Here is a 19,111-nt window from a genome sequence, read left to right as displayed (position 1 = left end):
AAAAAAACTGAATATCTCCCAAATTCCTACTAGTATTCATCCCCAGAGAATGCCAACATTTTCTAGTGTATTTTTTAGTATGTTTAATGACAATAAGCATATATGTACACCTGTTAAACAGTAAGCCAAACTGATCCATTAAATATATATTATATATATAAATTTTATATATATATATATATATATATATAATATATTTATATATATAATATATACTATATATATATATATTATATATATAAGTATTTTCGCTTATCTTAAGAGATTTTCTCATGTCAATTAATGATTCTGTTACTCTTTTTGACAAACGTATAATACACTATTGAATAAACACATCATAATCATTCTTTCTGACAAAAAAATATTAATTTGTCAGTTTTCTTCAAATTTCTGAAGGTTTTGTTTTTTATGCTATATTTATTCTTTTTATTGTAATAAAATTATGTCTTGAATATTACATGTGGTAGGCACTTAAAACAACTTATTCTTACTCACAGATAGATTTCTCAGAATAGAAAATACAGAAACAAACCCACATAAATACAGTTTTCTCATATTAGACAAAGGCACCAAAAATATATATTGGAGAAAAGATAGTCTATTCAACAAATTGGTGCTGGAAAAACTGAAAATCCATATGTAGCAAAATGATGTTAAACTCCTCTCACCTTGCACAAAATTTAAAGTGGATCCAAAAGTTAGGCACTAGAACAGAGAGTGACCCTGAATCTAATAGAAGAAAAAGTAGGACCAAATCTTTACCATGCTGGCTTAGGAACTGACTTCATTAATAAGATTCCTAAAGCACAAGAAGTAAAATCAATAATTCATCACATTTATTGATTCTTGATATTAATTCTTGTGCTATAGGAGTCTTATTAAGGAAGTTGGGGCCTAATGTAACATGATGGAGATTTGGCCTACTTTTTCTTCTATTAGATGCTGGGTCTCTGGTTTAATTCCTGGGTCCTTGATCCACTTTGAGTTGAGTTTTATGCATGGTGAGAGATAGGGGTTTAATTTTATTTTGTTGCATGTGGATTTCCAGTTCAATAAAAGGGATGGATTCAAACTAAAAAGTTTCTTCTCAGCAAAGGAAATAGTGAATAACATGAAGAGAGAGCCTACAGAATGGGAAAAAAAATCTTTACCACACACACCTAAGATACAGCACTAATTTCCAAAATATATAAAGAACTCAAAAACTTAACACCAAAAAAAAAAAAAAAAGCAAACTGAACAGACACTTCACAGAAAAAAATATACAATCGATCAACAAACATATGAAAAAACGTTCAGATTCTCTAGCAATTAGAGAAATGAGATTTCTTCTCAATCCAGTCGGAATGGAAATTATCAAGAATACAAGCAACAATACGTTTTGGCAAGGATGTGAAGAAAAGGTACACTCATATAGTGCTGGTGGGACTGCAAATTGGTGCAACCACTCCTGAAAGCAGTATGGAGATTCCTCCGAAAACTTGGAATGGAACCATGATTTTACCCAGCTATTCCACTCCTCAGTTTATACCCAAAGGACTTAAAATCAGCAAACTATAGTGACACAGCCCATCAATCTTTATAGCAACTCAATTCACAATAGCTAAACTATGGAACCAACCTAATTGCCCTTCAACAGATGAATTCATAAAGAAATTGTGGTATATATACACAATGGAATAATACTCAGCCTTAAAGAATGAAATTATGGCATTTGCAGGTAAATGGATAGATCTGGAGAATATCATACTAAGTAAAATAAGCCAATCCCCAAAAATCTAATGCCAAAAGTTTTCTCTGATATGTGGATGCTGATCCATAATGGAGGCGGGCTAGGAAAGAATGGAGGAATTTTGGATTGAGCAGAGGGGAGTGAGGGGAGGAGGGTATTGGGGGTGGGAAGGATGGTGGAATGAGATGGACATTATTACCATATGTACATGTATGATTGCAGGAACAGTGTGACTCTGCATTGTGTACAGCCAGAGAAATGCGATATTGTGCTCCATTTGTGTACTATGTGTTAAAATGCATTCTGCTCTCATATATAACTAATCAGAACAACAACAAAACAAAACAAAAAACAAACACATATGGTTCTTTAATCTGGTTGTTGACAATCCTCAGTGCCATCCTCCATTTATGAGGCTACTGAACCTCCACATGTCAGTCCTGCTTCATCCAGGGGTACAGAAACACTGGCCCTTGGCCTGCTAGTTCTGCAAACCCATGAGCTTCTCTCCTACCCTCTCAAGTCTACAGAAACCTGACTCTCATATTCTATTAAGCAGATAAGGCTTCCTGCTCTCTGACCACACCTATAAACTTCTTTCCCTTTGTCCATCCTCTGGTGGTCTCCCTTTATCCTCAATTAGGAAGAAATTACACAGAACTCTGAAGGACGGCACCTGCCCCGTGCTACAGAGAAACCAATCATTGCCTTTCCAGTGCTACATACAGGTGCCCTTCCCCCAATCCAGGTGTCAAAAGATCTTGGTTGCCCTGTTCATCATGTAACTGTTCCAAACAGTTCATTGAACATTGAATGCAGGAAAGATCCTGGTTATCTACTCTCAGATGCACATTGGCTAGTCTTCCAAGTGGGGGCTATTTTACTTACTCAAAGATCACCAAGGTAATCACATAGAAACCACTCACAGGATCTCCATTTCCCATTAAGAACACACTGACTCATGTAAGCCTGGTCCACGTCCTGCTTGCCTTCAACCTTGGCTTTAACCATTTCCTCATGGAATTTCATGCAGCCATGTTCAACTTCTTATGCTCCCCTACACGTACAATTCTATTTGTGGCAGCAGAGTTCCTTGATTATCCAACTTCTCCTCTCCCTTATACTCACCCTTCCTCTGTTTCTTCCTGGCCATCAGAACTCCAGGTGTGTCCGGGAGACACTATACCCAGATCTAGAGAAAGGCTCGTGATTAGTTTAAGAGACTTAAGGAAGCCCTATGCACTTCTCCACTGGCCCAGGGGATGTAAAAGGCCCACTTCTGGTCAAAAAGATATGAGAAAAGTGAGCTTCAAGATACCTGAAAAGATTATTTTCCCTGAAGAAAAGAGGTGCAGAAGAAGAACCCTTTCCCCTTTCTCATTTCAGTTCTGGACACTGTGACATAAGACACAGAGCTAGAGAATCTATGTGAGCTTGTTGAATAAGTAACCACTCTTTTGGACATGACATGGATTCTAATTGCTTTGTTAGTTTTTAAAATAATTTTCAACAACAATTGGTTGTAGGTGGTCAATGGAAGCTTCAATCTCAAATAATTCTTTGGTGTTCTCTCAGGAACAAGCCAATTAGAATGAGATTGAGATGGAATTTAAGTTAAATAAATGAAGAAATTATGAGGGAGATTAGTCACCTGGGTTATTTTCCACTGTGGAGAGATAGCCCAATGTAGCCATAAGTAAATCACAAAAATCTGTGAGGTTTGTTTCTTCATTGCTAACATTGTTTCATTTTAAATAGAAATGCTGAGGGTATCTGCATTTTAATTCTCTCTCTCTCTCTCTCTCTCTCTCTCTCTCTCTCTCTCTCTCTCTCTCAATGTTGTCCTCAGAATAATCTTAAAAAGGGGGAGGGAGGCAGGAAGCAGTTGTCTTGGAAAAGAAAGATGCTAAAATAAAATTGCATTTCTGAATCCATCAGAGTCATATTTGTCAAAAGTCTTCAAGAGATAAAAAAAAAACACGATTTCAAAGCTCAAGAGGTTTTCTTTGAATTTAATTTAACCTGTTTCTTTTCCCAGTTTTTGAGTCATCTAGAGCTAATAGTTGATAAATTCATAGAAAACAAAGAAATCTGGGTCTCCTCTGTGAGGGCTTTAGACACAGATGACTGGTGATTACATCAACTTCCAGACTATGCCTATGATTTCTTTCCACTGCCCTGTATGACTACATGAATAAATTCAAACAGCCCATGAAAGCATTGATTCATATTTTGTTCTTATTTCAAAAGAAAATTACATGGTATCATTTTCCCAAGATACTGAACTGAAGATAGTTTCACATTATACATTTGTTACCCTGTTTTCAGTTCTGTCTTTTATTTCTTTGGTTCAAAATCACATGCATTTTTCAGGTTCTCTTTAGATCTGCTCCATCGAAAGGAAACTAGATAGCTTTGAGTCACAGTTTGGTGGCTTGCTTGTGATTACATAGCAATAGTTAGTGACAGGAGCGAGAACAAGCTCTCATTCTGCCGTCTTTACATTTGTAGCAGTGCTCACGTTCCAAAGCTATGAGGTTAGGAGGAAGGATAGGAAGGTGGAGAACACTGGAATGCTATATAAAAGCACTGCAATTATCTTAAATTTTCCATATGCAGACCTTTATGGACTCACAGCTTAAAATTAATCTTTTATTGATTGTGTTATGATGATTTACAGCTCCAACATAATAAAATTGGCAGATAACTATTGCAACAGTCATAGACACATACAAGAAGAAACAAGCACAGAAATGCCTTTTCATTAGTACTATCAATCTCAGAATTCTACAGCTGATGTGCCTTTTCTTGGCAAATATCTGCAGAGATAATCCTTCTAGGTGCCACCTCCAAGACCACTATGGAAGAGCTCTCGGTAAGGAGAATAATGTGGAGCTATTGCCATCTAGTGGTTAATAACAGAGACACCAAGTCCCTTTTCACAGGTTTACCCAGAAACAGATCTTTTTACAAAGACATAAACATTTTGCAATTTTGTTTCACTGCTCCCTGCCCACATGATTGGGTTAAAACATTTTTGAGAGAACTCATAGATTCTTATGTCTATATGAGTACAATTCAAACCTCTAGTATATTGAAGCTTTTATTAATTTATCAAACATGTATTGAGCATAGCCAGGCCTTGTGCTTAACACTAGGTATACGGAGAGGAGTTGTCATCAGAATTTCTGATACAAGTTGTGCTTCAAAAGCAATGGCAAGTTATCTTAAAATTCATGTGCATCCCTGCTTATTTTTTGATTCTATAGCTAGATATCTAGATAGCTACAGATATGGACATAGCTAGAGAGATGAGCATATGAACATGTATACATGTAGGTAAAACAGTACTATTAGACATACTACAAACCGTTGCCAAAATAAATGTTATAAAAGGAATATAACAAATATGAATTATGAATATTTAAACATGGAATTTATATTTATTAACAAAGCAAGGGTCTGTATTCCAGGGTTTACTAAAATTATTATTAATACTGTTAACATTGTGATGTTAATTATATATTCACCATCATTTAAACAACCTTTTGGTTTAATGCTTTATGTTGCAAAAAAAATGAATAATTCTGTTCATTTTATTTTGATAGTTGGTTTTGATGACTATCATGGCTACAAAGTATTTATCAAAAGAGCTCTTGATTCAATGGAAGAGTTACATTATTAGCTATACTTTCTAAATCGTGATATTAATTAGTGTCCTGACAACATGTTTTGTTCACTTATATTGATAAAAATATAATAATCCCCTCTTCTCTAACATCAAAATCAAAATTAGATTTTAAATAACATTTAGTCTTTTTATTTTTTGATTGATAAATAATAATTACATATGTTTTGGAAATACAATCTGATATTTTGATATATGAATACATTGTGGAATCAATATTTTTGTGAGTGAATCAGAAGACATTTTATTTTAATATTTCCATCCAATAGTCTCAAAGTCTTCTAAAACTCTTCATTTGAAAAGTCTTAAAACAGGTTAGAAAATTCTGCTTCCATTTTTATAAATGGAAGATATAAGAAGTTAAAATGTGAGACACATCATTTTGACAACAATGATGTAAACATTTTCAACATTCTTTTTTGATAGCAGGATTAAAAAAAATACTTACTTTTTCACTCACTGTTGGACTGTCACCTTTATCTTGAAAGGAGACAGTAAGCAGTAAGTGTCTTTATCTTTTTTAAGGATCTCTTTTCGGTAGCATTCCATCAACAGCTACTGTCATCAAAGAAAAGGTCAGCAAATTTGGAACTCTTGTCATTTAGTGTAAGAAAAATGTTACCTTTTCTTTTTTTTTTTTGCCAAAAGATAACAAGGGAACTATGTTGCACAAAACAAAAACAAAAATAATACATAAAATAGATTTATAAGGTCATACCTTGTATTATTACAAACTGCAGTTCTGTATTATAAAGATTCTACCCTTTATGATCCCAAATTTCTAAATCCACAAAACCAAGTATATGTGAACTCCCCTATGAATCAGTGAGTTTGAATGGATGTGTGTCAACCCTTTGAGTTCTAGAATTTATATGCTACCCTCAGGATACAGCCTTAACCTTCAGTGATACATGGACCTAGTGAAGAAACCACTGCCAAAATGTTAGTAAAGAATAATTTTTAAATCTATCAGACAAAAATGAATATAAGTGGCATTTTTTTTACACCCCCACCCCCATACATCACTTTGGAGAACTTTGAGGGCCTTTCGGGATTTTTTGGTGTTATTTTCTCAACCCTGAGGAACAAGGAGCTTTCAGGGGCCTTAGCAATGGTGGCTTGTTCTCAAGCAGAAATTGTTGTTTCTGGGGCCACATTTGCAATAGAGCCAGTTCTAAGTGTAGGAAGGTTTCTCACAAAGACCTAGAGAGGTGTCTGTGGATAGTTCGCTGGTAGCCTGTGCTCCATAAGAACTAATTTTAAATCTTTACACACTATGGGAAGCTTTCTTTCATTATTGGTTCAAGGGAGCACAGCTTCCTCTCCAGAGCTCCTTCACACAGCAGGGGTCCTTAGAGGTCTAATCCTGGCCTCGCTCTGTAGGTGGATGGCTTTCCTCAGCAGGACTTTCCTTCATTTAATGTTATCTTCGTGCTAAACACCTAGTTTGGAAGAAGGAGCCCTGTTGGCTTAGCCTTATGGGCCTGCCATGTATGTTCCATGGCAGAACTAGAAAGAGGGACTGGCTACTCAGAAGCCTCAGTGAATCTGACAGCCCTTGGGCTCTAGGAGGAACAAGAATCTGGCACCCTGGAGCCCTGCATATCTGATGGTGCTGCCCCAGAGTGCCAGCAGGACTCCGGGAGAAGGTGTGGGGTATCAGGGAATCTGCTGGAAGCAGGTGTTGGAATACTAGACCTTTTTTCTGAGTTTGGAAGTGAAGTCCAGCCTCCAAATTCTGGGGAGGATCAGGGCAGCTTATTCTAGTCTGATGGACCAAAGCCAGCAGGATTACTTGCATCTAGCAGCTTTAGTGGCTCAGAGACTAGTTAAATCCCACCTCTGTTCCTAGCAGAGCTTTTCCTGGAACTAGAGGAAGCAGACACACTTCACTAGAAGTTTGTAAAAAGGCTATAAAATTAAATACTGGGCAATAACTTTATGGATAAAAAAAGATGTGACTATTGTTCCAAATCATTAATCTTTCCCACAGAAGCATGACATATTGGTTCCATTCCCGTGTGAAGATGACTGAACTAGAATGTTTTGATTTCTTATGACTTTGTTTATATTAAAAATAGTGATAGACTCTTGATAAAGGATGGAAACTGCAGAGCATATATGTTGCCACTTCTCCATTCTGAGACCACAGTAGGCGCTGCTTTTTAGCTATCCTTCTCACACTGCACTCTTTAGGTCCTTTTCCCACATTTCTGTGTAACAGAGAAGTAAGAATCATTACCTAACTTCATTCTCTTTTTAACACATTTTGTTATGAAAAAAATCAAACATAATTAAAAAGAATACAGTAAGTCCCCATTCATCTATCATTCTTTGTCAGGAAAGATCCCCATTTTTTGCCAAGTTCATTTTGTCTGTCCAGTTCTACCCCACATGTGTATGTACATATGCTTTATTTTTTAAAAAATAAAGTTAAATCTGACTTCAAGTTTCCAGATGGTATCTGTCCAGAAAACTAATCTTTTTGAGAATCTTCTTCCTGTTCCTGCCTTCAGAGATGGTGATAGGGGTCCCTGTGTTAGTAAACTCATCAAGCAAACTACACTGAAATTTGAAGTCCTACTGCTCTGCAGCTTGTTACAGACTCAGGTACCTTAATTTCAGCTCATGCTTCAGCCCTAATGTCTAGGGCCCAGACTTCAGATATTTATCAATTGTCATTCTCTCCTGGGGGGCCTTTTTGCTCCCATGAGTATCAAAATGGCATCAATGTCACCTTCCAAATAATCCACAAATTAGAATATTGTTGTTCCTTTTTAAAAATATTGGGGTACACCCAGACTTTACTGCTTTTACCTATTTGTTCTCAATCTGAAAGATACTCATTTCTCTTCCCTCCCTTTTATGATATCGTCCCTGAATTTGAGCTTCTGAGAGACCATAAAAAGTGATTTTCTTTCAGTAATTTTGCTTTGACTCAGCAATGACACCCAAGGGAAGAAAATGCAAAGTTCTGTTGCCTTTTTGGAATGAAAGGAGGAAAATACAAAGCATAAAACATAAATTCTGCTCATTCCTTTTTTATTTTTTTTATAGCTGAAAAAGCAAAACACAATTTAATATTTCAAAAAATTACCTGTCATACCAGCTTTTTATGATTAAAAACAATGCCTCTATAAATGCACTTTGTGCTTTACCAGAGTGTCTGATATATGCTTTGTTTCTAGCTAACCAATAATCAGCTCTTGCAGTCACGTTGGCAACTTTTTGAAGGTATTTATCATTCTGGAGGAACTTGCCAAGGAAAAGCTAGAGCAACTGCTGGCAGCATCTGAGGCACAGAGAGAGAGAGAGAGAGAGAGAGAGAGAGAGAGAGAGAATAGAAAGAGCTAGAATTTACAAAAGGAGAAAAAAAAATCCAGCTGCTACCTGTGTGACTTGGCAAATCACTCTAAAATGCTGAGGCTCATATTCTTTAAAATATAATAATTATTATGATGTTGATGGTGACAATAATAATGTATGCCTTGATGTCATCAAACATGTCAAACAAATAAATATATATCACTGTTAAGAGAAAAACAGAATACTAAGGTTAGTTATTATTTTTACAAACTATAATGTGTTATGATTATTTAACTATCTAATAGAGCACAGTAAAATAATTCTTTGGAAAGCTCAAAAATTACAAGCTTTTCTAATTCTGAGTAGGATTTACCTGTATTTAGAATATGCTAAAACTGCATGGCAGTTTGGTCAGCATGCATAAACAGTCAGTAAACACAGAGGAGAGCATCTGAACTGGGTGAGTGCCAGAGGTGAGTTTAAGATTCATCCTTTATACCCAGGATATTCTGTCATTGCTACAAAGTGGCATTAGCATATGAAGAAAGGCATAATTCTGCATAATATTTGCTATATCAAAGTCTTTCTCAGTATCCTACCCTGAAATTGAAGATGTGCATATCTAGTTCCCCGTTAGACTTTAAGCTTCTAACAGTTAAAGTGAGGCCTGAAGAATTTGGAATCAGCCAGGACAGGTTTCACATTTCATGTGTATTTCTTCCTAACTTGAAACATTTACTTGAACTCTGAGCTTTAACCTATAAAATCAAGATTGTAATTGTACCTAAATCAGGGCTACTATGAGGATTAAATGATAAAATGTATATGTTGATATATATAAATCCTGACACACAATTAATATTCAATGAAAATATCCATTATTGTTGTTATCACATTAACGTGTAGAGGTTCATTTCCTTGCCTAGCTCCCTAATTCGATAAAAAAGTGGAAGGCAGAGGCCACATCCCAGGCCCTTTCTTATTTCATGCTACATTTTCTCCAGTAAGCTAATGTTTCTTAGGATGGTGCTCTGTAAACCACTGAAATTCTTCAGCCTATCCATTAAAGAGAACCCCTTTTCTCTACTAGATTCTGAACAGTGTGAGACATAAATAATAAAATCAAAGGCCAAAACATTATCTGTTTTATGAAGAAAGTAGAAAAATGTCCTTGATGGAAAAGACAAAGGTGCCTACTGAAACAACTCCACAATTGAAAAATTGTATTTGGCCAATTTCAGGCACCACTGGACTGGGGCAGTAGCAGATCTGACCAAATCAGAGCAGAGTGCAAGCAAAGCCCATGGCCCTGCAGGCAGGGCAGCCCAGTGCCAGAAAACATGGCTGCAACAAAGGTGGCCCGGACTTCCAGTGTGGGGCAAAATGTGAGGCCAGATGTAGATCCTACAGAAGACCACTGAACTTGAGTGTTTAGCTGAACTTTGAGTGTTGCTTCTCAATGAAGAGAATCAGAAATGACAAGTCTACTTGTCAGAGTCTCAGACTACCTTTCACAACCAAGGAACCAAAGAGGGAATAAGCAGTATTTAGCCATGGGGTGCCTCACTTACATGAAGGAACTGAAGAAAAAAGATTCCCCAGTAAGTCTCCAAGAAGCCCTCAAGGTGCCCTTTCAGAGATGAATGAGCACTTGAATAAGTGCTACACTCAGAGTGTACCAGCATCAGATTCTGACAGTCCTGTGTGGGAAAACCTTTCCTGCCTTCTTCCTCTCTCCCAACTCTAAGATGGACCAGAAGGGAAAAATCAGAAAGCATTGAGGGAACCAACATGATCTATATTTTCCCATTGCAGAATTTGCAGCCTGAAGAAGAGTCAAGCTGGGGAATAGAGGAAGCTTTGGAGTAAATGAAACATTGAAGCTTTTATATAAACCTAGAATTTTTTTTAACAATGGGAAATAAAACTATTTTTTCTCACCAAAGAGACACAGAACATGTCCAAGACTTCATCCACGGATGAGGAAAAATGCTTCTAAGAGAAGGCTGAAAGGGACAATTAGCTGCAGAAACTTCTTGCACAGATTTTTTCATAAGCTATGTTTTTGTTGCTGTTATTTCTTAAATTGACAGACAAAATTGTATTTATTGTGTAAAATAAGATGTTCATCATGGGATGGCTAATTCCAGTTAGTTCACATGTATGTTATCTGACATGGTTATCATGTTGACGACAAGAGCACTAAACATCCACTCTTAGCTTTTTTCAAGAATGCAGTATATTGTGACTTCAGTAACCATGTGGTACAGTAGATTTATTTGTTAAATTTATCTCCTATCTAATTGAAATTTTGTATTGCTTGACCAAAATGTCCCCAACCCTCACCACCACTGCCTCAACTCCTGGTAACCACCATTCTAGTCTCTGCTTCAATGAGTCTGACTTTTAAAATTTAAATCATTAGTGAGATCATACAGTATTTTTTTTTCTGTACCTGGTTTATTTCATTTAATATAATGCTCTCCAGCTTCATCCATGTTGTCACAAATGACAGAAATTCTTTTCTTCTTATGGCAAAATAGCATTTCATTCGTACATAAACCACATTTTCTTATCTCTACCTCCACTGCCAGACACTTAGGTTTATTCCATATCCATCCTATTGTGAATAATGCTGCACAAAATGAAGGTGTGTAGATAACCTTTTTGACATAGTGATTTCTTTTGCTTTTGGTATATGTCTAAAAGTAGCGGGATTGCTGGATTGTTTGGCAGTTCTGTTTTTAATTTTTTGAGACTCCTCCATAACTGTTTTTCATAAAGACTGTACGCTTCCACCAATAGTCTGAAAGGGTATTCTTTTCTCCATTTCCTTGTCAACATTTGTTATCTTTTGTATTTTTTGATAATGGTTATTCTAACAGGTGTGAGGTGGATTTGATTTGCATTTTCCTGATGATTAATGATATTGAGCATTTTTCGTATACCCATTAGCCATTTTAGAAATGTCTATGCAGGTTTATGTCCATTTCTTTTTAATTGACATGTATTTGTACACATTCATGAGGTAAAATGTGCTGTTTTGATTCATATAAACTGGGCAATGAGCAAATCAAGGTAATTAACATATCCATCACCTTAAACTTTTGTTATTCTCTTATGACAAGTACATTCAAAATCCTCTAGGTATTTTTGCCGTAGTCTGGCTGCAGCAAAATAACCGGGGGGTGACAAACAACTTGTGTACGTTGATACAGCAGGAGAGGGAGCCATTTATTGTAGGACAACAGAGGTATTTATACATTCCACACAGCTTATCTAATTAACATAAACTAGATACAGCAGTCAACCAATAAGGAATCTCCACACTTAATGGCTCCCAGTCAACCAATAAGGAATATCCACACTTAATGGCTCGCTGGAGCTACTTCACAAACCACTCTCTCTGGCAAAATGCCAGGCGCCATCCAGACTTGTTTACAGACTCTAACATTTCCCCCTTTTGTTTAATTTAAATAACGACCATAGTGGTTTTTACACAAACACCATAAATAATCTGGTACAAGCAGAAGGGGAGGATACAAAATGCCACAATACCAAGCCAATTGATGGCTCCATGGAAGAAGCCCTTGGAAAAATTATACCAGCAATGACACAGTTAGCAAAGATACAGTTTGTCTCAGTCCAGATAAAACAGTGTCTCAATAGATTAACTCACAGTCTAGGTAAATCACAGTCCAGGTAAGTTCTGCAGGCAGCTAGCTTGATCTGAAGTCTCGTCCATTTCTCAGCCGAAGTCTCGTCAGGTTTTCAGCAACACTGGAAATTCTTCCATCCTCGTTTTTACTGGCACTGGGATGAAGGCAGGAACTCCAGCAATGATGTTAAAGAAAATCCTGTAGTATTCCAGCATGCACTAAGAAAACAACCTTCTGAACAATTTAGTACATTATCTCAAGGTTTTTTTACATTTGAAATAGGCCTTAATAGTGCTTATTACTCATTGGCTTCCAGGTGTGGGAGAATCATTGTAGTTACAGGCATTGGAAATGATCAAACTTCAGGGACGCCTGTAGCGTCTTCTGCCGGCTGTAGAGTCTTCTTGCCGGTTGTAGTGTCCCGGACTCAAACTGCCACTGGGCACAGGGAGCAAGAGCCTCCGGGTCAGGTTTGAATTTGGGCTCTCGCAGTGGCGTCCCGCTCCCGGGCGGGGGGGGCGGGTAAGAGCGGGCTGCTGCCGCTTGGAAAGTTCTTGCTGCACCCTGACTGGCTCACACACGTGGCAGCCGCCACACAGATTCATGCACCCTCCGGTAACGAAAAGTATTCAGTAATAGCCTTTTGCTGCAACTTTTTTCCTGATAATCCTTCTTTTTCTGAACTTTCTTTTTCTTTCTGACAAGAGTTCCTGGGCTTCCATCAACACATGCCCTAACTATTCTTGGTTCCATTGGGGTGCCTCCTTCCCTTAGTAATTTACTTCTCACCCCTTCCATATTTTCATCACAAAGACAATACAATACACCAAGACAAAACAAGACACAAACATACTGTATCAATCTTCTCCATTTTCTCAAAATGGCCATTTTTCCTCTCGCCCTATCTGTCTAGGGATGAGCAGATTTGCTCCCGTCCTATCTATGGATGGGCAGCTTTTTTTCGTCACTTACCCCCGAGTGTCCCGGGGCTCCCCATACGGGCCACCAGGCCACCATCTGCCGCAGTCCGGCTGCAGCAAAATAACCAAGGGGTGACGAGCAACTTGTGTATGTTGATACAGCAGGAGAGGGAGCCGTTTATTGTAGGACAACAGAGGTATTTATACATTCCACACAGCTTATCTAATTAACATAAACTCGATACAGCAGTCAACCAATAAGGAATCTCCACACTTAATGGCTCTCTGGAGTTACTTCACAAACTACTCCCTCTGGCAAAATGCCAGGCGCCATCCAGACTTGTTTACAGACTCTTAACAATTTTGAGGTACACAATGGACATTATATTAAGTGTAATAAGGCAGGCAGAAAAAAACAAATACCACATGTTCTCATGTAGAATATAAACATGTTGATCTCATAGAAGTTCAGAGTAGAAGGATAGTTATCAGAGAATGGAGAATAGTGGGGAGGGTGTATAGGGAGAGGTTGGCCAATGGATACCACATTACAGTTAGGAGGAGTAATTTCCAGTGTTCTATGGCACAGTAGGGTGAGTATAGTTACCCATAATGCTTTTGCACATTTTTAGTCAGGTTATTTATTTGTTACTATTGAGTTGAGTTCCTTTACATGTTTTGAATATTAACCCTTTATCAGATCTATGGTTTGCAAAAGTTTTCTCCCATTCTATAGGTTGTCTCTTCATTCTGATGATTGTCTGCTTGGCTCTGCAGAAGGTCATAGTTTGATGCAATCACATATGTCTATTTTTTATTTTGTTGCCTGGGATGACTGGGGGATCTGGAATTAACTTAAAGGCTCATCAATGGATAATGTGAGATATATGGATAGAAATATATAATACAAACACATCTACACACACACACACACACACACACAACACTGGAATACTATTCAGACTTTTTGGAAAAAGGAGAAATCCTGTACTTTGTAAACAATATCAATGAACCTCGAGGATATTATTTTCAGTGAAATGAAACAGACACAGAAAGACAAGTGTTGCATGACCTCACATGTGGTATCTTAAGTCAAATTCACAGAAGCAGAAAGCAGAAGGGTGGGTACCAGGGGCTGGAGGTGGGGCAGGACATAGGGGGATGTTTTACAGAGAGTACCCGAGTTGTCGTTCTAAAGGAAGGAGGAGTTCTGGAGATTTCTTGCACAGAACTGACTACAGTTAATAATAATGTAATGTGTACTTGAAAAATGCTAAGAGAATAAATCTTAAATATTCTCATCATGCAAAAGTATGAGAAATAATGGATATCTGACATTAGCTTAATTTGATCATTGCACAGTATGTACATATATCAAAACATTGTGTGTACACTATAAATATACACAACTTTTATTTGTGAATTAAACCTTACTCAATTGAAAATAAAATAAGCAACTGAACAAATGTAAAAAAGAATATATCTATTAAATATGACCCTTATTATCGGTTATAACCTCCCATTATTAAACCAGATAAAGACACTGGTGAAAGTTCTCAAATATTAACTTCATTTTTCTCATTGACATGAAATAATCAATAATTATCATTTTTAATATTTGCTTTATTTTGATAAATCTATTTTTTTTTTTGGTACCGGGGATTGAACTCAGAGGCAAACTCGACCACTGAGCCATATCTCCAGCCCTATTTTGTATTTTATTTAGAGACAGGATCTCACTGAGTTGCTTAGCACCTTGCTTTTGCTGAGAGTAGCTTTGAACTCAACAATCTTCCTAGGTAAGCTTTCCAAGTTGCTGGGATTACAAGCGTGTGCCACCTGGCTCAGCTCGATAAATCTTTTTTAATAGACTTTAAATTAATGACCTCAAGCTGCCCAAAGTATGAGGAACACTGTCCTATGTAATTGCAAAAATTTCTCTGCCTTTAAGTAGCTTATATGATGATGGATCCCTGGTGTTTAGTAGAACTTTTGGAGCAAAATCAGTAGAGACTAGTACTTACCTTTCTAGTGCCCAAATATAATAGATTATTTGTAGGAATCAATGAGTAAAACTTGGAGGAAGACAACAGTCAGAGGAGCTTATCAACAAAGTACCGTTTACAGCATTCAGTAGCAATCAAAGATCACCTACTCTGATTTCTTTGCATCCTGATTCTGAAAACCTTCTGATTTGAATTTTGAAAATATGAGTGGATCAGGTTATCAATCACCTAGCCATCAGCTATCTTGTGAGGAGGTGAATGAACAAGGTTCATTGGCACTCAAGCTACATGGACAACCTTGTCATTCTTTCCAACCATAAGGGGACCTTTATTTACCCCCAAGACAACAATGACATCATTTGAGATATAGAAGTGGCTTATTCTCTAACAGAGCTATTATAAAATAGCAATCATGTAAAAATGCTCATGACATAACGAATAATATATAAGGAGATTTCCAAACTCTTATTCTATTTCTCATTATGACAAATAAATTATCTCAGTGGAATGAAACATACTAAGATTTGCTGTCCAATGCACTTCATAAAGCAGTTTAATCAAGCTTGTTTGTTTTCCAATGAATAATGCATTGTCACATGGCAAATAGCCAAAAAGTATTTGTGACCAGCTCAGGCAGATTTTAACAAGAATCCCTGTGTACCAAAGTACCTGAATCCCAATGTCCATTTGATGGCTTAGAAGTTTCACATTTCATGATGTATGTCACATTTCATGTTTCAAATAGAGTGCTTGATATACATTCTAGATTCTCTAGGAATATAATTTGCTTCACTGCTGATATTGATGATTTAAATCTTGCCTTTTCTGTGTCAATCTTGATAGAAGTTTGTTAATTATATTAATCCTTTTGAAAGACAAGTTCTTTATTTCATTGAATTCCTCTATTGTTCTATTTTCAATGTCATTGATTTTCTTTTTTTATTAGTTGCTCATGACAATACAATGATCTTGACATATCATACATTTGAATGTCATTGATTTTCGTTATTTTTTATCTTTATAATTTCTTCTACCTGCTTCCTCTGTCTTTATTTTGCTCCACTATTTTTAGATTTTTTTTTAAATCTGGGATTTGAGATTGCTGAGTTGAGACATTTACTTTTTCTTTTTCTTTCTTTTCTCTCTTTTCTTTTTTAACCCAGTGCTAAGAATTGGACTCAGAACTTCATGCACGATAAACACATATTCTACCATTAGGCTATTCCTTGAGCTCCACATTTTCTCTTTACTCATGGGTATACTTAGTACTGTAAATTTCCCTCTTGACATTGTTTAAACCATACCCTCTAATATTTGTGATAAAATATACATAGTTGCTTCAACTCTTTTGTTAATATGGATTCTACTGCTGTGAACATGGTTGTATATTTATTTATATAAGTCCCTGTTTCCAATTACTTGGATCATGTACCCAGAAATTAAATTGTAGGATCATATGGTCTTTCTAAGCTTAATTATTTAAGAAATAGCCATATGCTTTCCACAGTAACTGCACCATTTTACATTTTCACCAGCACATTTTCTTTAACCCTTGTTATTTTCTGTTCATTTGACATTTGCCATTTGCCATCCTTAATGAGTATAAGTAATCTCTCATTCTAGTTTTGATTTTCACTTCCCTAACGATTAGTGAAATTGACCATATTTTCAAGTACCTATTGATCACCTTTGTATCTTCTTTGGAAAAATGTCTACTCAACTCAGTTGCCCCTTGCAAAAAAATTTTATTATTGAGTTTGTCCCATAAATTTTAATGTGTTTTTTCTTCTGTCTTATGTAATTTTTCATTCACCTCGAGATCTCCTCTTTCATCCATGGATTATTTAGAAATATTAAAAAATACATTATTTCATTTCCAGCTGTTTGATTTTCTTTTTAAAAAAATTTTCAAATTTCTACTTACAGGGTCAGTGAACACTCTCTGTTTAATTTTAATTCTTTTAAATTTGCTGAGTATTTGGAGGGCTAGTTCTTACCTGTACTGGTATATGGTCCCTGGATACTTAAACTAATATTTAGACTTTGTTGACTACAGTGTTCTATAAATGTCAATCACATATTATTGAGAAGTTTTGAGGTTCAGTTCTTCTACTTCCTTCTTCATTTTCTGTCCACATGTTCTATCAATGAATGATAGAAAGATGTTGAAATTTCCTACTACAATTGTAAATTTGTTTATTTGTTTATTTCTCCTTTAACTTATATGAGTTTCTTGACATTTTGCAACTCCATTGTTTGATGTATTTAGAATTGCTAAATCTTGGTGGATTGAGCTTCTTACCATTATATAATATCTTTGTCTTTGTTAATTTTCCCTTGCTCTGAAATCTATGAATATAGTCATTTCTGTTTTCTTTTTAATAATGTTTACATGGTATACATTTTTCCATGCTTTTACTTTCAACTTGCCTATATCATTATATTTGAAGTGAGTTTCTCATAAACAGCATATAACTGCAAAATGCTATTTAATTCACTCAGCCAATCTCTCTTAATTGATGCAATTAGACCATCTGAATTTTATGTGGTAGTTGACATGTTGCAGCTCAAATCTGCAATTTTATTTATGCTCTTTGTTGGATGTTTCTCTTGTTTTTAAAGTTTTTATTTTGTCTTGCCCCTCTGGGGGATAGTTGAACAATTTTTTAAATTCTATTTTGATTTATTTGTAGTGTGTTCTTCATTTTACCAGCTCAAGTGACTCTTTACATCCCTTTACCTTCCTCTACTCATAATTATTTTAAGTATTTCCTCTACATAAATTTAGAAACATATTAGGCAAAATTATAATATTTTCTTCCACTAACAAACATAATTTAGAAATACAAGTGAAGTAAGAAAGTCTGTTGTAATTACCCACATTTTTGCTAACAGTGGTTTCTTCTTCCTAAAACTCTTAAGTGTCTTCTTTTTTTGTTGTTTTCTCTTGGGGGGCGGGGAGGCAGATACTAGGGATTGAACTCAGGGGCACTCAACCACTGAGCCACATCCCCAGCCCTATTTTGTAGTTTATTTAGAGACAGGGGCCTCACTGAATTGTTTAGCACCTCTTTTTTGATGAGGCTGGCTTTGAACTTGTGATCCTCCTATCTCAGCCTCCAGAGCCACTGAGATTACAGGCATGTGTCACTGCGCCCAGCTTAAGTGTTGTCTTTTATCATCAAGAATTTGTTTAGCTCTTCTTCAGAATATAACTGCTGCTGACAAAAATCTCTTCATTTCCCCTCTTCTAAGATTGTCTTGATTCCTCTGCATTTCTGAAGGATGTTTGCACTGGATTTGTTGACATTTCTCTTTGAACACTCCCCCCCCCCAACTGGTTTCAAGACCTCTTTTTTTTTCCCCTTTAGTATTCTGATTATTCATTATAATGCATTCAGTGTGAAATTGGGCAATATTCTGTTTGGGGTTCATTCAGCTTCTTGAACACAGATTTATGTGTTTTGTAGAACTTGGAAAGGTGACTAGAGAAAGCAGTTGTATATTGTATGTCTCAGAAAACTACAACAAAGGATGTTGAATGCTTGCCTCATTAAAAAAGTGGCATTTGAGAAGACAGATAAATTTAACCCGATTACACAATGTATACATGTATCAAAACCTCAGGTACATCCTGTATAATTCCATCTGCCTTGGCAAGTTATTTTCTTATTTTTTGTCCTTTTCTTATTTGCTTATGTATGCAAATGATATGCTAATACAAGTTGCCTTATTATTAAAAAACAAAAACTCACATGGTACCCCACTAAAATGTACAATTTTTATGCTTTCATGTGTGA

The sequence above is a fragment of the Marmota marmota genome, unplaced genomic scaffold (genome assembly GCF_001458135.2).
Source record: "Marmota marmota marmota unplaced genomic scaffold, marMar, whole genome shotgun sequence".
NCBI lineage: Eukaryota > Metazoa > Chordata > Mammalia > Rodentia > Sciuridae > Marmota > Marmota marmota.
The sequence above is the reverse complement of the archived record's forward strand: the minus strand, read 5'-3'. Positions refer to the sequence as shown.